The sequence below is a fragment of the Lissotriton vulgaris genome, chromosome 1_1 (assembly GCF_964263255.1).
Source record: "Lissotriton vulgaris chromosome 1_1, aLisVul1.2, whole genome shotgun sequence".
Classification (NCBI taxonomy): domain Eukaryota; kingdom Metazoa; phylum Chordata; class Amphibia; order Caudata; family Salamandridae; genus Lissotriton; species Lissotriton vulgaris.
In genome coordinates this window covers 1,370,101,105-1,370,123,485 of record NC_141685.1, presented here as the reverse complement: position 1 = coordinate 1,370,123,485, position 22,381 = coordinate 1,370,101,105, and the positions used below count along the sequence as shown (strand labels likewise).

Here is a 22,381-nt window from a genome sequence, read left to right as displayed (position 1 = left end):
GTCCCTGGGTATATGGTATAACACTTTACAAGGGGCTTTCAAGTAAATTAAATCTGTCAGTCAGGTATACTCCAATTATACACATGATTAGGGAAGAAGCACGTGCACTTCAGCACTGATTAGTAGCGATAAAGTGATCAGAGTCCTAAGGCCAACAAAAAGATACAGCAAAATGCGGAGGAGAAAAGCAATAAGGTGGGGTTGGGACCACCTTAAGAATGCAAGGTCTAACAAAAACGAACTAAGGATAACATGAGTAAAACATCAGGTTTCTCTACAGCATTTGGTGAGACAAGTGGGCCTTCTTTTATCTTCCATAAATGCAATATTTCCCGGACCCCTTTATTATATAGCTCTTCAACGAAAAAATATAAAGCACTTACAAAGGAGCCTCAACTACTCAAAGATGGTAGACTTCTGTAATATGGGCCATATACTAAAAGCAGCACGAAAACAGAGTGCAATAGGGTCCAAAAAACTTGAGTGACCCATGAGAGTATGCATGCAAGCCTATGGTATTCCAAACTAGAGATATACGCATGCAATGTTTGTTTTTAGGAGAGAATGTGCCTGCTGAAAAAAACATTATTTTTAAAAAGTGCATTGCAGAATATCAGGAATTTGCTGTGGGACACCTTGAAAACTTGCATACAGATTATGTGCACACGCCTCACAGTCAGTTGTTGTGGCAGAGTGGTTAAGGCGATGGACTAGAAATCCATTGGGGTCTCCCTGCACAGGTTCGAGTCCTGCCGACAACGAGAATATTTTTAACATCGGCTACAATTTCAGAAGTTAACCTTTAGTATTTCTTCCATGTCAGTTTTATAAATAGGTGGCTTATTTTGGTGTCACTATTGCCATATCGCATATTTATTATCGCTCCCCCTTTCATATATTTGCTATAATTCTCGTCCTTCATTAGCACTGGTGCAAACGCTTCAAATTATTATACCCTGGCTCTCTCGGTCATACCTGTGCATGCACTTGAAACTTACTTTACCAATAAAAGAAGCAAATAGAGAAATAAAATAAAAGTGCTAGCAGGATTAGGCAAACACACTTCATAAAACTGCATTTTCTTTTCTATTCTCCCCCGTGTTACAAGCTTAACTGCTCCCTGTGTAATTTCTCTTAACCTGCTGTTCCTGGAAGAGAATTTCATCTACAAGCTCTTTCTGTATTTTTTCCTAGTCTTTTCTTTCCCTTTTCTTAGATTTGTAACTGTTCCTTTACGTGCTCTATTTAGGCGCCATTAATCTCATTTGAGCTCCTTGTACCTGCTGCTGTTTTCTCCACACCTCATACTGCCTTTCCCCTCTTTCTCTCTTTCTCTGTGGTTGGTGGCTACTTTCCAAAGCGTCTGATGCCCCAATGTTCCTTCGTCTTGTTGTCAGACGTGAATTTGAAAAGAAACAAAATTAACAAGCCTTTACCACTCACACATGGCAGAAGTTTATACTTTAATTCAATGAGCTAAGAAAAGTGTGTTGTGGGGCCCCTACGAGCCATGGTGCTTGCTTCATCATAATTAGGCATGCAGTCATTAGCCACAGCTCTGATTATGGGTCACTGAGGTCAGTTTCAATAATTCCTCAAAAACCTAACCATGCAGTCCCCCCTAACTGTGTAGTTACCTTGCTTTACTGCTGTTTGTGTGATTAGCTGGGAAGAGCTCACGGCAGCATCCTCCCAATAAAAGTGTAGATGGACCGTTCCTTAACTCTTTCTTGCTTCACATACAGATGGCTTGAGGAGGTACAGGAGAGATGCAGGTCGAATAAACAGAATAGAATATCTGCGCCAGGTGTGTTTCTCTGCATTGGTGTCCCATCACAGGCCCACCAGTGTATGTGTGATCTTTGACTCCTGCCAGTTCACAAGCAGGCGGCCAGGAAACGGTTTTAGCCTATCAACCACTGAGGACATAAAGCCTTTGTATAAGGAATGAGGAAGCAATGAACACATTCAGCCTATCACAGGAGTAGCCCTTAGTGTTCCGAATTATAATTTCTTCATGTCACTGTACGTTATTGAGCCCAAGTAGCTCGCCGTGATCGTATAGTGGTTAGTACTCTGCGTTGTGGCCGCAGCAACCTCGGTTCGAATCCGAGTCACGGCATTTTGGTTGGCAATGTCACGGCAGTTGGGTTTTTCCTTTACAGAATTCCCAAATGTACCAGTTGTTTTTGTAAAATGTCTATTAAAAACAGATCCTTTTCAACATTTAAACGATCTAACGACAATTTATTTAAACACGCATGATTATAAGATGTAGGTATACTGTACTTACTGACATAAATTATCGTTCTTGAACATATTTGCGGTAAGGGTAGCGGAGCTCCCCCCCAGGCCAATCAGAATGCAGATGAATGCAGTTGCAGTTGAGTGACCTGTGTTGTGGCTGTCTACAGGGAATGCACATATGTAGCTGTCTCGCAGCCCAATCCAGACGTCAATTGAAGACAGGTTTTCATGCAAATAGAGCAGTAAGTGCAGAGAAATGCTCACTCTCTAAAAATGGCATTCATACAATAGTAAGATTAAATCCAACCTCACCAGTAGATAGGATTTATCAATAAATAAATAAAGCTTCTCCTCTCTGATATGGAATAACCCCCCCAAAAGTATAAGGGAATACCCAATGCTAACCTATGGGAGGGGCAGACTAAGCATGGGCGAATTTTGCGAATCTCGCGTTCGCGAATTTTGCGGATTTGCGAACTCGCAATCCGCAAAATCCGCGAATTTCCGCGAATTTGCGGGTTTTTTTTTTTTGTGTTCTCGCGTGTTTCTGCCAGTTCGCGAGGGTTTTTACAATTTCGCAATTTGCGAACTTACCTGTCGGGTCGCAAGTTTTGCGAACTTGTTGTTTCTACGTGTCCAGCCTGTTTGGGACACTCTTCTTCATCACTGCCACTCTCTGTCACCACTGCCACTCTCTGACTACTCATGCCACCCTCTGGCCCACCCATGCCACCCTCTGTTTCATCACCACACCCTCTGGTTGTCCAGTGTACATTATTTTCAGCAAAGCAAAGCACACCTTCCCTGCCTCAAGTGACCTGAATTAATTTGGGGCTGATTAATGTGTCACAGAATATTTTTTTAGCTGGCACCTGCTTCCTTAGTGCTGCCTGATTAGTGATCTTTTGCACTTGCTACGTGCTTTCATTGTTGCAAAATTAGTTACAACACCTGCCCTGCCCCAACTGACAATAATGAATTAGGGGCTGATTAATAGATTTTAACTTCCAGCCTGGCTCCTGCTTGTCTCCCTTTGTGGCATATGTGTAACTATTCTGAGGTTCAGAGCAGGGTCACATAATAGTTGCAACTGGCAACTGAACTCTGGAGGGGCCCCTCAGGAAGCGCTACAGGAAATGGCTACTAATGATGAGCCTGAACTTTTGAACCTGGTAAGTAGTTTCAGTTTTGCTAAGATCGTATTTCTGCAATTTAGCACTTACTCGTGGGGTGCGAAGTTTTACTGGCAAGCCGCGAACTCACGCGAACAGTGAGAGCAAGCCATAAAATCCGCTGCTCGCGGATTTGCGGATTTTGCGGGAGATTCGCGGATCTCGCGGATTGCGAATTTACCGAAAATCCGCAAAATCCGCGAGCGAAACGGATTTTCCGCCCATGCTTAGGGCAGACCTCACAGTAGTGAAAAATGTAATAGACTGTTTGATACTACTAGGACATACAAACTACCACAGTACATGTCTTACCTTTTACTTACATAGCATGATGCCCCTAGGACTACCTAGGACCTACCTTAGGGGTTACTGATATGTAATAAAATTGGAGTTTAAGGCTTGGCAAGTAGTTTTAAATGCCAAGTCGAAGTGGCAGTACACTGCAGCACAGGCACTGCAGTAGCAGGCTTGAGACAGGTTTGAAATGCTATTTCTTTGGGCGGCACAATCAGTCCCTGGGTATATGGTATACCACTTTACAAGGGGCTTTCAAGTAAATTAAATCTGTCAGTCATGTATACTCCAATTATATACATTATTAGGGAAGAAGCACATGCACTTCAGCACTGATTAGTAGCGATAAAGTGATCAGAGTAGTAAGGCCAACAAAAAGATACAGCAAAATGCGGAGGTGAAAAGCAATAAGGTGGGGTTGGGACCACCTTAAGAATGCAAGGTCTAACAAAAACGAACTAAGGATAACATGAGTAAAACATCAGGTTTCTCTACAGCATTTGGTGAGACAAGTGGGCCTTCTTTTATCTTCCATAAATGCAATATTTCCCAGACCCCTTTATTATATAGCTCTTCAACGAAAAAATATAAAGCACTTACAAAGGAGCCTCAAATACTCAAAGATGGTAGACTTCTGTAATATGGGCCATATACTAAAAGCAGCACGAAAACAGAGTGCAATAGGGTCCAAAAAACTTGAGTGACTCATGAGAGTATGCATGCAAGCCTATGGTATTCCAAACTAGAGAGATACGCATGCAATTTTTGTTTTTAGGAGAGAATGTGCCTGCTGAAAAAAACATTATTTTTAAAAAGTGCATTGCAGAATATCAGGAATTTGCTGTGGAACACCTTGAAAACTTGCATACAGATTATGTGCACCCGCCTCACAGTCAGTTGTTGGGGCAGAGTGGTTAAGGCGATGGACTAGAAATCCATTGGGGTCTCCCCGCGCAGGTTCGAGTCCTGCCGACAACGAGAATCTTTTTAACATCGGCTACCATTTCAGAAGTTAACCTTTAGTATTTCTTCCATGTCAGTTTTCATAAATAGGTGGCTTATTTTGGTGTCACTATTGCCATATCACATATTTATTATCGCTCCCCCTTTCATATCTTTGCTATAACTCTCGTCCTTCATTAGCGCTGGTGCAAACGCTTCAAATTAATATACCCTGGCTCTCTCGGTCATACCTGTGCATGCACTTGAAACTTACTTTACCAATAAAAGAAGCAAATAGAGAAATAAAATAAAAGTGCTAGCTGGATTAGGCAAACACACTTCATAAAACTGCATTTTCTTTTCTATTCTCCCCCGTGTTACAAGCTTAACTGCTCCCTGTGTAATTTCTCTTAACCTGCTGTTCCTGGAAGAGAATTTCATCTACAAGCTCTTTCTGTGTTTTTTCCTAGTCTTTTCTTTCCCTTTTCTTAGATTTGTAACTGTTCCTTTACGTGCTCTATTTAGGCGCCATTAATCTCATTTGAGCTCCTTGTACCTGCTTCTGTTTTCTCCACACCTCATACTGTCTTTCCCCTCTTTCTCTCTTTCTCTGCGGTTGGTGGCTACTTTCCAAAGCGTCTGATGCCCCAATGTTCCTTTGTCTTGTTGTCAGACGTGAATTTGAAAAGCAACAAAATTAACAAGCCTTTACCACTCACACATGGCAGAAGTTTATACTTTAATTCAATGAGCTAAGAAAAGTGTGTTGTGGGGCCCCTACGAGCCATGGTGCTTGCTTCATCATAATTAGGCATGCAGTCATTAGCCACAGCTCTGATTATGGGTCACTGAGGTCAGTTTCAATAATTCCTCAAAAACCTAACCATGCAGTCCCCCCTAACTGTGTAGTTACCTTGCTTTACTGCTGTTTGTGTGATTAGCTGGGAGGAGCTCACGGCAGCATCCTCCAAATAAAAGTGTAGATGGACCGTTCCTTAACTCTTTCTTGCTTCACATACAGATGGCTTGTAGAGGTACAGGAGAGATGCAGGTCGAATAAACAGAATAGAATATCTGTGCCAGGTGTGTTTCTCTGCATTGGTGTCCCATCACAGGCCCACCAGTGTATGTGTGATCTTTGACTCCTGCCAGTTCACAAGCAGGCGGCCAGGAAACGGTTTCAGCCTATCAACCACTGAGGAGATAAAGCCTTTGTATAAGGAATGAGGAAGCAATGTACACATTCAGCCTATCACAGGAGTAGCCCTGAGTGTTCCGAATTATAATTTCTTCATGTCACTGTACGTTATTGAGCCCAAGTAGCTCGACGTGATCGTATAGTGGTTAGTACTCTGCGTTGTGGCCGCAGCAACCTCGGTTCGAATCCGAGTCATGGCATTGTGGTTGGCAATGTCACAGCAGTTGGGTATTTCCTTTACAGAATTCCCAAATGTACCAGTTGTTTTTGTAAAATGTCTATTAAAAACAGATCCTTTTCAATATTTAAACGATCTAACGACAAATTATTTAAACACACATGATTATAAGATGTAGGTATACTGTACTTACTGACATAAATTATCATTCTTGAACATATTTGCGGTACGGGGAGCGGAGCTCTCCCCCAGGCCAATCAGAATGCAGATGAATGCAGTTGCAGTTGAGTGACCTGTGTTGTGGCTGTCTACAGGGAATGCACATATGTAGCTGTCTCGCAGCCCAATCCAGATGTCAATTGAAGACAGGTTTTCATGCAAATAGAGCAGTAAGTGCAGAGAAATGCTCACTCTCTAAAAATGGCATTTATACAATAGTAAGATTAAATATAACCTCACCAGTAGATAGGATTTATCAATAAATAAATAAAGCTTCTCCTCTCTGATATGGAATTACCCCCCAAAAAGTATAAGGGAATACCCAATGCTAACCTATGAGAGGGGCAGACCTCACAGTAGTGAAAAATGTAATAGACTGTTTGATACTACTAGGACATACAAACTACCACAGTACATGTCTTACCTTTTACTTACATAGCATGATGCCCCTAGGACTACCTAGGGCCTACCTTAGGGGTTACTGATATGTAATAAAATTGGAGTTTAAGGCTTGGCAAGTAGTTTTAAATGCCAAGTCGAAGTGGCAGTACACTGCAGCACAGGCACTGCAGTAGCAGGCTTGAGACAGGTTTGAAATGCTATTTCTTTGGGCGGCACAATCAGTCCCTGGGTATATGGTATACCACTTTACAAGGGGCTTTCAAGTAAATTAAATCTGTCATTCAGGTATACTCCAATTATACACATGATTAAAGAAGAAGCACGTGCACTTCAGCACTGATTAGTAGCGATAAAGTGATCAGAGTCCTAAGGCAAACAAAAAGATACAGCAAAATGCGGAGGTGAAAAGCAATAAGGTGGGGTTGGGACCACCTTAAGAATGCAAGGTCTAACAAAAACGAACTAAGGATAACATGAGTAAAACATCAGCTTTCTCTACAGCATTTGGTGAAACAAGTAGGCCTTCTTTTATCTTCCATAAATGCAATCTTTCCCGGACCCCTTTATTATATAGCTCTTCAAGGAAAAAATATAAAGCACTTACAAAGGAGCCTCAAATACTCAAAGATGGTAGACTTCTGTAATATGGGCCATATACTAAAAGCAGCACGAAAACAGAGTGCAATAGGGTCCAAAAAACTTGAGTGACTCATGAGAGTATGCATGCAAGCCTATGGTATTCCAAACTAGAGATATACGCATGCAATTTTTGTTTTTAGGAGAGAATGTGCCTGCTGAAAAAAAACATTATTTTTAAAAAGTGCATTGCAGAATATCAGGAATTTGCTGTGGGACACCTTGAAAACTTGCATATAGATTATGTGCAAACACCTCACAGTCAGTTGTTGTGGCAGAGTGGTTAAGGCGATGGACTAGAAATCCATTGGGGTCTCCCCGCGCAGGTTCGAGTCCTGCCGACAACGAAAATCTTTTTAACATCGGCTACAATTTCAGAAGTTAACCTTTAGTATTTCTTCCATGTCAGTTTTATAAATAGGTGGCTTATTTTGGTGTCACTATTGCCATATCACATATTTATTATCGCTCCCCCTTTCATATCTTTGCTATAACTCTCGTCCTTCATTAGCGCTGGTGCAAACGCTTCAAATTATTATACCCTGGCTCTCTCGGTCATACCTGTGCATGCACTTGAAACTTACTTTACCAATAAAAGAAGCAAATAGAGAAATAAAATAAAAGTGCTAGCTGGATTAGGCAAACACACTTCATAAAACCGCATTTTCTTTTCTATTCTCCCCCGTGTTACAAGCTTAACTGCTCCCTGTGTAATTTCTCTTAACCTGCTGTTCCTTGAAGAGAATTTCATCTACAAGCTCTTTCTGTGTTTTTCCTAGTCTTTTCTTTCCCTTTTCTTAGATTTGTAACTGTTCCTTTACGTGCTCTATTTAGGCGCCATTAATCTCATCTGAGCTCCTTGTACCTGCTGCTGTTTTCTCCACACCTCATACTGCCTTTCCCCTCTTTCTCTCTTTCTCTGCGGTTGGTGGCTACTTTCCAAAGCGTCTGATGCCCCAATGTTCCTTCGTCTTGTTGTCAGACGTGAATTTGAAAAGAAACAAAATTAACAAGCCTTTACCACTCACACATGGCAGAAGTTTATACTTTAATTCAATGAGCTAAGAAAAGTGTGTTGTGGGGCCCCTACGAGCCATGGTGCTTGCTTCATCATAATTAGGCATGCAGTCATTAGCCACAGCTCTGATTATGGGTCACTGAGGTCAGTTTCAATAATTCCTCAAAAACCTAACCATGCAGTCCCCCCTATCTGTGTAGTTACCTTGCTTTACTGCTGTTTGTGTGATTAGCTGGGAGGAGCTCACGGCAGCATCCTCCCAATAAAAGTGTAGATGGACCGTTCCTTAACTCTTTCTTGCTTCACATACAGATGGCTTGAGGAGGTACAGGAGAGATGCAGGTCGAATAAACAGAATAGAATATCTGCGCCAGGTGTGTTTCTCTGCATTGGTGTCCCATCACAGGCCCACCAGTGTATGTGTGATCTTTGACTCCTGCCAGTTCACAAGCAGGCGGCCAGGAAACGGTTTCAGCCTATCAACCACTGAGGAGATAAAGCCTTTGTATAAGGAATGAGGAAGCAATGAACACATTCAGCCTATCACAGGAGTAGCCCTGAGTGTTCTGAATTATAATTTCTTCATGTCACTGTACGTTATTGAGGCCAAGTAGCTCGCCGTGATCGTATAGTGGTTAGTACTCTGCGTTGTGGCCGCAGCAACCTCGGTTTGAATCCGAGTCACGGCATTGTGGTTGGCAATGTCACGGCAGTTGGGTTTTTCCTTTACAGAATTCCCAAATGTACCAGTTGTTTTTGTAAAATGTCTATTAAAAACAGATCATTTTCAATATTTAAACGATCTAACGACAAATTATTTAAACACACATGATTATAAGATGTAGGTATACTGTACTTACTGACATAAATTATCGTTCTTGAACATATTTGCGGTAAGGGGAGCGGAGCTCTCCCCCAGGCCAATCAGAATGCAGATGAATGCAGTTGCAGTTGAGTGACCTGTGTTGTGGCTGTCTACAGGGAATGCACATATGTAGCTGTCTCGCAGCCCAATCCAGACGTCAATTGAAGACAGGTTTTCATGCAAATAGAGCAGTAAGTGCAGAGAAATGCTCACTCTCTAAAAATGGCATTTATACAATAGTAAGATTAAATCCAACCTCACCAGTAGATAGGATTTATCAATAAATAAATAAAGCTTCTCCTCTCTGATATGGAATTACCCCCCAAAAAGTATAAGGGAATACCCAATGCTAACCTATGAGAAGGGCAGACCTCACAGTAGTGAAAAATGTAATAGACTGTTTGATACTACTAGGACATACAAACTACCACAGTACATGTCTTACCTTTTACTTACATAGCATGATGCCCCTAGGACTACCTAGGGCCTACCTTAGGGGTTACTGATATGTAATAAAATTGGAGTTTAAGGCTTGGCAAGTAGTTTTAAATGCCAAGTCGAAGTGGCAGTACACTGCAGCACAGGCACTGCAGTAGCAGGCTTGAGACAGGTTTGAAATGCTATTTCTTTGGGCGGCACAATCAGTCCCTGGGTATATGGTATACCACTTTACAAGGGGCTTTCAAGTAAATTAAATCTGTCTGTCAGGTATACTCCAATTATACACATGATTAGGGAAGAAGCACGTGCACTTCAGCACTGATTAGTAGCGATAAAGTGATCAGAGTCCTAAGGCCAACAAAAAGATACAGCAAAATGCGGAGGTGAAAAGCAATAAGGTGGGGTTGGGACCACCTTAAGAATGCAAGGTCTAACAAAAACGAACTAAGGATAACATGAGTAAAACATCAGGTTTCTCTACAGCATTTGGTGAAACAAGTGGGCCTTCTTTTATCTTCCATAAATGCAATCTTTCCCGGACCCCTTTATTATATAGCTCTTCAAGGAAAAAATATAAAGCACTTACAAAGGAGCCTCAAATACTCAAAGATGGTAGACTTCTGTAATATGGGCCATATACTAAAAGCAGCACGAAAACAGAGTGCAATAGGGTCCAAAAAACTTGAGTGACTCATGAGAGTATGCATGCAAGCCTATGGCATTCCAAACTAGAGATATACGCATGCAATTTTTGTTTTTAGGAGAGAATGTGCCTGCTGAAAAAAACCATTATTTTTAAAAAGTGCATTGCAGAATATCAGGAATTTGCTGTGGGACACCTTGAAAACTTGCATATAGATTATGTGCAAACGCCTCACAGTCAGTTGTTGTGGCAGAGTGGTTAAGGCGATGGACTAGAAATCCAATGGGGTCTCCCCGCGCAGGTTCGAGTCCTGCCGACAACGAAAATCTTTTTAACATCGGCTACAATTTCAGAAGTTAACCTTTAGTATTTCTTCCATGTCAGTTTTATAAATAGGTGGCTTATTTTGGTGTCACTATTGCCATATCACATATTTATTATCGCTCCCCCTTTCATATCTTTGCTATAACTCTCGTCCTTCATTAGCGCTGGTGCAAACGCTGCAAATTATTATACCCTGGCTCTCTCGGTCATACCTGTGCATGCACTTGAAACTTACTTTACCAATAAAAGAAGCAAATAGAGAAATAAAATAAAAGTGCTAGCTGGATTAGGCAAACACACTTCATAAAAATGCATTTTCTTTTCTATTCTCCCCCGTGTTACAAGCTTAACTGCTCCCTGTGTAATTTCTCTTAACCTGCTGTTCCTGGAAGAGAATTTCATCTACAAGCTCTTTCTGTGTTTTTCCTAGTCTTTTCTTTCCCTTTTCTTAGATTTGTAACTGTTCCTTTACGTGCTCTATTTAGGCGCCATTAATCTCATTTGAGCTCCTTGTACCTGCTGCTGTTTTCTCCACACCTCATACTGCCTTTTCCCTCTTTCTCTCTTTCTCTGCGGTTGGTGGCTGCTTTCCAAAGCGTCTGATGCCCCAATGTTCCTTCCTCTTGTTGTCAGACGTGAATTTGAAAAGCAACAAAATTAACAAGCCTTTACCACTCACACATGGCAGAAGTTTATACTTTAATTCAATGAGCTAAGAAAAGTGTGTTGTGGGGCCCCTACGAGCCATGGTGCTTGCTTCATCATAATTAGGCATGCAGTCATTAGCCACAGCTCTGATTATGGGTCACTGAGGTCAGTTTCAATAATTCCTCAAAACCCTAACCATGCAGTCCCTCCTAATTGTGTAGTTATCTTGCTTTACTGCTGTTTGTGTGATTAGCTGGGAGGAGCTCACGGCAGCATCCTCCCAATAAAAGTGTAGATGGACCGTTCCTTAACTCTTTCTTGCTTCACATACAGATGGCTTGAGGAGGTACAGGGGAGATGCAGGTCTAATAAACAGAATAGAATATCAGCGCCAGGTGCGTTTCTCAGCATTGGTGTCCCATCACAGGCCCACCAGTGTATGTGTGATCTTTGACTCCTGCCAGTTCACAAGCAGGCGGCCAGGAAACGGTTTCAGCCTATCAACCACTGAGGAGATAAAGCCTTTGTATAAGGAATGAGGAAGCAATGAACACATTCAGCCTATCACAGGAGTAGCCCTGAGTGTTCCGAATTATAATTTCTTCATGTCACTGTATGTTATTGAGCCCAAGTAGCTCGCCGTGATCATATAGTGGTTAGTACTCTGCGTTGTGGCCGCAGCAACCTCGGTTCGAATACGAGTCACGGCATTGTGTTTGGCAATGTCACGGCAGTTGGGTTTTTCCTTTACAGAATTCCCAAATGTACCAGTTGTTTTTGTAAAATGTCTATTAAAAACAGATCCTTTTCAATATTTAAACGATCTAACGACAAATTATTTAAACACACATGATTATAAGATGTAGGTATACTGTACTTACTGACATAAATTATCGTTCTTGAACATATTTGCGGTAAGGGCAGCGGAGCTCTCCCCCAGGCCTATCAGAATGCAGATGAATGCAGTTGCAGTTGAGTGACCTGTGTTGTGGCTGTCTACAGGGAATGCACATATGTAGCTGTCTCGCAGCCCAATCCAGACGTCAATTGAAGACAGGTTTCAATGCAAATAGAGCAGTAAGTGCAGAGAAATGCTCACTCTCTAAAAATGGCATTTATACAATAGTAAGATTAAATCCAACCTTACCAGTAGATAGGATTTATCAATAAATAAATAAAGCTTCTCCTCTCTGATATGGAATTACCCCCAAAAAAGTATAAGGGAATACCCAATGCTAACCTATGAGAGGGGCAGACCTCACAGTAGTGAAAAATGTAATAGACTGTTTGATACTACTAGGACATACAAACTACCACAGTACATGTCTTACCTTTTACTTACATAGCATGATGCCCCTAGGACTACCTAGGGCCTACCTTAGGGGTTACTGATATGTAATAAAATTGGAGTTTAAGGCTTGGCAAGTAGTTTTAAATGCCAAGTCGAAGTGGCAGTACACTGCAGCACAGGCACTGCAGTAGCAGGCTTGAGACAGGTTTGAAATGCTATTTCTTTGGGCGGCACAATCAGTCCCTGGGTATATGGTATACCACTTTACAAGGGGCTTTCAAGTAAATTAAATCTGTCAGTCAGGTATACTCCAATTATACACATGATTAGGGAAGAAGCACGTGCACTTCAGCACTGATTAGTAGCGATAAAGTGATCAGAGTCCTAAGGCCAACAAAAAGATACAGCAAAATGCAGAGGTGAAAAGCCATAAGGTGGGGTTGGGACCACCTTAAGAATGCAAGGACTAACAAAAACGAACTAAGGATAACATTATTATTATTATTATTATTATTAAAAGAGATTTGGTACCGCGCACATACACCAATTGGTTTCTTGGCGCTCAAGACCAGGCGGGAGAAGAACATTCAGGGTCAGAGCAGGTAACCGTACGCCAGACGGAACAGGTGGGTTTTCAAAGAACTGCGAAAACAACAATAGTCGGTGGACAGACGAATAACAAGAGGGAGGGAGTTCCAGGTAGCGGGAGCAAGAGAAGAGAAACAAGCGCCTCCATGTGTTTTTACGGTTGAACCTGGGAGTGATCAGAAGATTATGAGCCGAAGATCTGAGGTGACGGGGAGGAACATAGGCGTGCAAACAAGAGGAGATAAAGGCAGAGGCACAGGTAAACAGGGATTTAAAAATGGTACAGGCCATTTTAAAAACACACCATTGCGCAACTGGGAGCCAGTGTAGAATCTTCAGCAGAGGGGTGACATGCTGATGTTTAGTTTGCAGAAAGATTAGCCTGGCTGCCTGGTTCTGAACCAGTTGGAGTCGGGAAAGGTGACAGGCAGGAACCCCCAAGTATAGACAGATGGCATAGTCTAGACGTGAGGTGATGAGGGCGAGGATAACAAGAATAAGGGCCTCTTGGGAAAAAAACCTGCGAATCTTCCCGATTCGGCGGAGATGGAAAAAACAGGCCGAAGTGACGGTGTTGATGTGTGGCCGCATCGAGAGGTCACTAGAAATGGTAACCCCCAAGCTCTTCACGGTGTTCACTGGACAAGGAGGGGAACCCAGAGCGGTAGGCCAAAGTTGGGAGACCAGGGAGTGAGAGGACCGCCGGTCACCACCAGCTCCGTTTTGCTTGGATTGAGCTTTAATTGGCTAAGGTTCATCCACTCATAGATAAAGAGCATGGCATTTTGAAAATTGGAACAAGAAGAAGGAGAAGAATTGATAGGAAAAATAAGCTGCAGATCGTCTGCGTAATTGAAAGCAGTAACTGAAAACTGACGAAGAGAGACAAGAAGGGGCTGCATATAAAGATTAAACAAAAGCGGGGACAAAGCAGAACCCTGGGGGACACCACAGGAAAGAGAAGATAGAGGGGCAGAGAAAGAGGAAAGGCGAACAGATTGAGAGCGGGAATGGAGAAAGGATACCACCCATGACAGGGCCAGGCCAGAGATGCCAGCATTTCTGACACGGTCGACCAGGATTCCATGGTCGACCGTGTCAAATGCGGCTGAAAGGTCTAAGAGTACGAGGGCCTGGGCCAAGTTCTTGTCAGCTCCCTGTTTCAGCGTGTCCATAACTGCCACCACCACTGCCTCAGTGGAATGAGCAGGTCTAAAACCGGCCTGCCGGTCATCGAGGAAGTGTGTTTCCTCGATGAAGGCACTGAGGCAGCGGGTGACATAAGTCTCCAAGACCTTTCCCAGGTAGGGGAGGAGGGAGATGGGACGATAGTTTGCCAACGTGGTAGGGTCAAGACCAGGTTTTTTTAGAATGGGGACCACCACAGCGCTTTTAAAAGCATTGGGGACAGAGCCTGACAAGAGAGATTTATTTAAGAGATCAAGAGGGGGGCCGGGACAGGCCACAAAGGCAGCTCTTAGAATAGACGTAGGACAGCAATCATTAGGCGAGCCAGAGCTCACAGTCTGAAATAGTGAAAGAAAAATGTCCAAGGAGATAGGGGGAAATTTAGAGAAAGAATGGGGATTCGAGGAAGGGAGAACAGAATCGTGGGACAGAGTAGTAGAGGGAATATTGTTTTTGATCGCGGAAATCTTGTCAGAAAAAAAAGAATTGAGAGAATTGCACAGGGCTTGAGAAGGTAGGGGCTGGGGAGTGACCCGGTCAGGAAGGGAAAGCTCAGCTACAATAGAAAAAATTTCTTTGGTCTTGGATGCCGAGGTCAAGACCTTCTGAGAAAAATAGGAGAGTTTGGCCGAAATGATCGATTTTTTATACGTTTTTAGTAGATCAATGTAACTGATTTTGAGTAAAGGGTCATAATTACGCCGCCAACGGCGCTCAGCCTGTCTAAGGCGAAGTTTGTCCGCCTTCAGAGTAGAAGTGAACCAGCGCTGAGCGTCGTGGGGACGTTTAGACTTAACAGTTTTGATGGGGGCAACGACGTCACAGGCAGAGGACAGCCACTGATCGAAAGAAGTTGCTTGTGAATTCAAATCAGAATAGTCAGGAAGAGATGTTGAGGCAAGGATCGAGTGAAAATGAGGAATGTCAGCATGTTTCCAGTTTCGGGCCTGAAAATTATGGGGGACCGGAAGGCAAGTAGACAGAAATAGGTGTAAGGAAAAGGAAATGAAAAAATGATCGGACCAGGGACAGGGATAGACCAAGAGAGGGGAAATGTCAGAGTTGGTGGACCAGATCTGGTCTAATATATGGCCTTTATTGTGTGTGGCAACAGAAATATGTTTGGAGAAGTTTAGGCCAAGCAATGAGTCAGTGAACTCACGGGAGAGGGAAGATTCTTGGGGGTCTGATGGACAATAATTAAAGTCGCCTACCACTAAAACCCTAGCAGAGTTGATGGCTATTTGCGAAATCATATTGCTAAATAGGGATGGGAAAAGGGGCATGTTGACCGGGGGGGCGATAAACTAATATGCAGATAAATGAGGAGTTGGGAGAGGTAAATTTCAATGTAAGAATGTCCGTATTGGCTATGAGTGGAGTGGTGAGGGTAATGAATTGTAGGTGAGAGCGAATAATGGCGGCAACTCCGCCGCCAGATCTGCCGGAGTTTCTATTAGAATGGAGGATATAGTAACCCGCAGGAATGGCGGCCAAGATATCTGGGTAAGAGTCAGCGTTTAACCAAGTTTCCGTAAGGAGCAAGATGTCAATGAGACCTCCTTCTAAGAGTTGGAATATGTCTAATTGATGTTTGGGAAGGGAACGAGTATTGAGATAAAGTTGTGAGAGGGGATCTCTGCCGCTAGGACTGGACTGATTCAGCCGAGGTGCAGCGGGGGGAGGAGGGGAAAAGGGAAGGGAAGGGGAGGGAGGAATTGTAGACGGGGGAGAGTAAAACATCAGGTTTCTCTACAGCATTTTGTGAGACAAGTGGGCCTTCTTTTATCTTCCATAAATGCAATCTTTCCCTGACCCCTTTATTATATAGCTCTTCAAGGAAAAAATATAAAGCACTTACAAAGGAGCCTCAAATACTCAAAGATGGTAGACTTCTGTAATATGGGCCATATACTAAAAGCAGCAAGGAAACAGAGTGCAATAGGGTCCAAAAAACTTGAGTGACCCATGAGAGTATGCATGCAAGCCTATGGTATTCCAAACTAGAGATATACGCATGCAATTTTTGTTTTTAGGAGAGAATGTGCCTGCTGAAAAAAACATTATTTTTAAAAAGTGCATTGCAGAATATCAGGAATTTGCTGTGGGACACCTTGAAAACTTGCATACAGATTATGTGCACACGCCTTACAGTCAGTTGTTGTGGCCAAGTGGTTAAGGCGATGGACTAGAAATCCATTGGGGTCTCCCTGTGCAGGTTCGAATCCTGCCGACAACGAGAATCTTTTTAACATCGGCTACAATTTCAGAAGTTAACCTTTAGTATTTCTTCCATGTCAGTTTTATAAATAGGTGGCTTATTTTGGTGTCACTATTGCCATATCACATATTTATTATCGCTCCCCCTTTCATATCTTTGCTATAACTCTCGTCCTTCATTAGCGCTGGTGCAAACGCTTCAAATTATTATACCCTGGCTCTCTCGGTCATACCTGTGCATGCACTTGAAACTTACTTTACCAATAAAAGAAGCAAATAGAGAAATAAAATAAAAGTGCTAGCTGGATTAGGCAAACACACTTCATAAAACTGCATTTTCTTTTCTATTCTCCCCCGTGTTACAAGCTTAACTGCTCCCTGTGTAATTTCTCTTAACCTGCTGTTCCTGGAAGAGAATTTCATCTACAAGCTCTTTCTGTGTTTTTTCCTAGTCGTTTCTTTCCCTTTTCTTAGATTTGTAACTGTTCCTTTACGTGCTCTATTTAGGCGCCATTAATCTCATTTGAGCTCCTTGTACCTGCTGCTGTTTTCTCCACACCTCATACTGTCTTTTCCATCTTTCTCTCTTTCTCTGCGGTTGGTGGCTACTTTCCAAAGCGTCTGATGCCCCAATGTTCCTTCGTCTTGTTGTCAGACGTGAACTTGAAAAGCAACAAAATTAACAAGCCTTTAGCACTCACACATGGCAGAAGTTTATACTTTAATTCAATGAGCTAAGAAAAGTGTGTTGTGGGGCCCCTACGAGCCATGGTGCTTGCTTCATCATAATTAGGCATGCAGTCATTAGCCACAGCTCTGATTATGGGTCACTGAGGTCAGTTTCAATAATTCCTCAAAAACCTAACCATGCAGTCCCCCCTAACTGTGTAGTTATCTTGCTTTACTGCTGTTTGTGTGATTAGCTGGGAGGAGCTCACGGCAGCATCCTCCCAATAAAAGTGTAGATGGACCGTTCCTTAACTCTTTCTTGCTTCACATACAGATGGCTTGAGGAGGTACAGGGGAGATGCAGGTCTAATAAACAGAATAGAATATCTGCGCCAGGTGTCTTTCTCTGCATTGGTGTCCCATCACAGGCCCACCAGTGTATGTGTGATCTTTGACTCCTGCCAGTTCACAAGCAGGCGGCCAGGAAACGGTTTCAGCCTATCAACCACTGAGGAGATAAAGCCTTTGTATAAGGAATGAGGAAGCAATGAACACATTCAGCCTATCACAGGAGTAGCCCTGAGTGTTCCGAATTATAATTTCTTCATGTCACTGTACGTTATTGAGCCCAAGTAGCTCGCCGTGATTGTATGGTGGTTAGTACTCTGCGTTGTGGCCGCAGCAACCTCGGTTCGAATCCGAGTCACGGCATTGTGGTTGGCAATGTCACGGCAGTTGGGTTTTTCCTTTACAGAATTCCCAAATGTACCAGTTGTTTTTGTAAAATGTCTATTAAAAACAGATCCTTTTCAATATTTAAACGATCTAACGACAAATTATTTAAACACACATGATTATAAGATGTAGGTATACTGTACTTAATGACATAAATTATCGTTCTTGAACATATTTGCGGTAAGGGGAGCGGAGCTCTCCCCCAGGCCAATCAGAATGCAGATGAATGCAGTTGCAGTTGAGTGACCTGTGTTGTGGCTGTCTACAGGGAATGCACATATGTAGCTGTCTCGCAGCCCAATCCAGACATCAATTGAAGACAGGTTTTCATGCAAATAGAGCAGTAAGTGCAGAGAAATGCTCACTCTCTAAAAATGGCATTTATACAATAGTAAGATTAAATCCAACCTCACCAGTAGATAGGATTTATCAATAAATAAATAAAGCTCCTCCTCTCTGATATGGAATTACCCCCTAAAAAGTATAAGGGAATACCCAATGCTAACCTATGAGAGGGGCAGACCTCACAGTAGTGAAAAATGTAATAGACTGTTTGATACTACTAGGACATACAAACTACCACAGTACATGTCTTACCTTTTACTTACATAGCATGATGCCCCTAGGACTACCTAGGGCCTACCTTAGGGGTTACTGATATGTAATAAAATTGGAGTTTAAGGCTTGGCAAGTAGTTTTAAATGCCAAGTCGAAGTGGCAGTACACTGCAGCACAGGCACTGCAGTAGCAGGCTTGAGGCAGGTTTGAAATGCTATTTCTTTGGGCGGCACAATCAGTCCCTGGGTATATGGTATACCACTTTACAAGGGGCTTTCAAGTAAATTAAATCTGTCAGTCAGGTATACTCCAATTATACACATGATTAGGGAAGAAGCACGTGCACTTCAGCACTGATTAGTAGCGATAAAGTGATCAGAGTCCTAAGGCCAACAAAAAGATACAGCAAAATGCGGAGGTGAAAAGCAATTAGGTGGGGTTGGGACCACCTTAAGAATGCAAGGTCTAACAAAAACGAACTAAGGATAACATGAGTAAAACATCAGGTTTCTCTACAGCATTTGGTGAGACAAGTGGGCCTTCTTTTATCTTCCATAAATGCAATCTTTCCTGGACCCCTTTATTATATAGCTCTTCAAGGAAAAAATATAAAGCACTTACAAAGGAGCCTCAAATACTCAAAGATGGGAGACTTCTGTAATATGGGCCATATACTAAAAGCAGCACGAAAACAGAGTGCAATAGGGTCCAAAAAACTTGAGTGACCCATGAGAGTATGCATGCAAGCCTATGGTATTCCAAACTAGAGATATACGCATGCAATTTTTGTTTTTAAGAGAGAATGTGCCTGCTGAAAAAAACATTATTTTTAAAAAGTGCAGAATATCAGGAATTTGCTGTGGGACACTTTGAAAACTTGCATACAGATTATGTGCACATGCCTTACAGTCAGTTGTTGTGGCCAAGTGGTTAAGGCGATGGACTAGAAATCCATTGGGGTCTCCCCGTGCAGGTTCGAATCCTGCCGACACGAGAATCTTTTTAACATCGGCTACAATTTCAGAAGTTAACCTTTAGTATTTCTTCCATGTCAGTTTTATAAATAGGTGGCTTATTTTGGTGTCACTATTGCCATATCACATATTTATTATCGCACCCCCTTTCATATCTTTGCTATAACTCTCGTCCTTCATTAGCGCTGGTGCAAACGCTTCAAATTATTATACCCTGGCTCTCTCGGTCATACCTGTGCATGCACTTGAAACTTACTTTACCAATAAAAGAAGCAAATAGAGAAATAAAATAAAAGTGCTAGCTGGATTAGGCAAACACACTTCATAAAACTGCATTTTCTTTTCTATTCTCCCCCGTGTTACAAGCTTAACTGCTCCCTGTGTAATTTCTCTTAACCTGCTGTTCCTGGAAGAGAATTTCATCTACAAGCTCTTTCTGTGTTTTTTCCTAGTCTTTTCTTTCCCTTTTCTTAGATTTGTAACTGTTCCTTTAGTGCTATATTTAGGCGCCATTAATCGGATTTGAGCTCCTTGTACCTGCTGCTGTTTTCTTCACACCTCATACTGTCTTTTCCCTCTTTCTCTCTTTCTCTGCGGTTGGTGGCTACTTTCCAAAGCGTCTGATGCCCCAATGTTCCTTCGTCTTGTTGTCAGACGTGAATTTGAAAAGCAACAAAATTAACAAGCCTTTACCACTCACACATGGCAGAAGTTTATACTTTAATTCAATGAGCTAAGAAAAGTGTGTTGTGGGGCCCCTACGAGCCATGGTGCTTGCTTCATCATAATTAGGCATGCAGTCATTAGCCACAGCTCTGATTATGGGTCACTGAGGTCAGTTTCAATAATTCCTCAAAAACCTAACCATGCAGTCCCCCCTAACTGTGTAGTTATCTTGCTTTACTGCTGTTTGTGTGATTAGCTGGGAGGAGCTCACGACAGCATCCTCCCAATAAAAGTGTGGATGGACCGTTCCTTAACTCTTTCTTGTTTCACATACAGATGGCTTGAGGAGGTACAGGGGAGATGCAGGTCTAATAAACAGAATAGAATATCTGCGCCAGGTGTGTTTCTCTACATTGGTGTCCCATCACAGGCCCACCAGTGTATGTGTGATCTTTGACTCCTGCCATTTCACAAGCAGGCGGCCAGGAAACGGTTTCAGCCTATCAACCACTGAGGAGATAAAGCCTTTGTATAAGGAATGAGGAAGCAATGAACACATTCAGCCTATCACAGGAGTAGCCCTGAGTGTTCCGAATTATAATTTCTTCATGTCACTGTACGTTATTGAGCCCAAGTAGCTCGCCGTGATCGTATAGTGGTTAGTACTCTCCGTTGTGGCCGCAGCAACCTCGGTTCGAATCCGAGTCACGGCATTGTGGTTGGCGATGTCACGGCAGTTGGGTTTTTCCTTTACAGAATTCCCAAATGTACCAGTTGTTTTTGTAAAATGTCTATTAAAAACAGATCCTTTTCAATATTTAAACGATCTAACGACAAATTATTTAAAAACACATGATTATAAGATGTAGGTATACTGTACTTACTGACATAAATTATCGTTCTTGAACATATTTGCGGTAAGGGGAGCGGAGCTCTCCCCCAGGCCAATCAGAATGCAGATGAATGCAGTTGCAGTTGAGTGACCTGTGTTGTGGCTGTCTACAGGGAATGCACATATGTAGCTGTCTCGCAGCCCAATTCAGACGTCAATTGAAGACAGGTTTTGATGCAAATAGAGCAGTAAGTGCAGAGAAATGCTCACTCTCTAAAAATGGCATTTATACAATAGTAAGATTAAATCCAACCTCACCAGTAGATAGGATTTATCAATAAATAAATAAAGCTTCTCCTCTCTGATATGGAATTACCCCCCCCAAAAAGTATAAGGGAATACCCAATGCTAACCTATGAGAGGGCAGACCTCACAGTAGTGAAAAATGTAATAGACTGTTTGATACTACTAGGACATACAAACTACCACAGTACATGTCTTACCTTTTACTTACATAGCATGATGCCCCTAGGACTACCTAGGGCCTACCTTAGGGGTTACTGATATGTAATAAAATTGGAGTTTAAGGCTTGGCAAGTAGTTTTAAATGCCAAGTCGAAGTGGCAGTACACTGCAGCACAGGCACTGCAGTAGCAGGCTTGAGACAGGTTTGAAATGCTATTTCTTTGGGCGGCACAATCAGTACCTGGGTATATGGTATACCACTTTACAAGGGGCTTTCAAGTAAATTAAATCTGTCAGTCAGGTATACTCCAATTATACAGATGATTAGGGAAGAAGCACGTGCACTTCAGCACTGATTATTAGCGATAAAGTGATTAGAGTCCTAAGGCCAACAAAAAGATACAGCAAAATGCGGAGGTGAAAAGCAATAAGGTGGGGTTGGGACCACCTTAAGAATGCAAGGTCTAACAAAAACGAACTAAGGATAACATGAGTAAAACATCAGGTTTCTCTACAGCATTTGGTGAGACAAGTGGGCCTTCTTTTATCTTCTTTAAATGCAATCTTTCCCGGACCCCTTTATTATATAGCTCTTCAAGGAAAAAATATAAAGCACTTACAAAGGAGCCTCAAATACTCAAAGATGGTAGACTTCTCTAATATGGGCCATATACTAAAAGCAGCACGAAATAAGAGTGCAATAGGGTCCAAAAAACTTGAGTGACCCATGAGAGTATGCATGCAAGCCTATGGTATTCCAAACTAGAGATATACGCATGCAATTTTTGTTTTTAGGAGAGAATGTGCCTGCTGAAAAAAACATTTTTAAAAAGTGCATTGCAGAATATCAGGAATTTGCTGTGGGACACCTTGAAAACTTGCATACAGATTATGTGCACAAGACTTACAGTCAGTTGTTGTGGCCGAGTGGTTAAGGCGATGGACTAGAAATCCATTAGGGTCTCCCC

General features: G+C 42.4%; 3 non-coding genes across 3 annotated transcripts in view; all 3 read left to right on the top strand.

The window, feature by feature from the left end:
- Positions 1-2,050: 2,050 nt before the first annotated feature.
- Positions 2,051-2,122, top strand: TRNAH-GUG (transfer RNA histidin (anticodon GUG)). Its single transcript has one exon. It is a non-coding gene; the product is annotated as a tRNA-His (tRNA).
- Positions 2,123-7,553: 5,431 nt separating this feature from the next.
- Positions 7,554-7,635, top strand: TRNAS-AGA (transfer RNA serine (anticodon AGA)). Its single transcript has one exon. It is a non-coding gene; the product is annotated as a tRNA-Ser (tRNA).
- A 14,691-nt stretch (positions 7,636-22,326) lies between these two features.
- TRNAS-AGA (transfer RNA serine (anticodon AGA)) overlaps positions 22,327-22,381 on the top strand; it is an 82-nt gene continuing 27 nt past the window's right edge. The window contains exon 1 of the tRNA in view: positions 22,327-22,381. This exon is cut by the window's right edge and continues 27 nt beyond it. This is a non-coding gene — a tRNA (tRNA-Ser).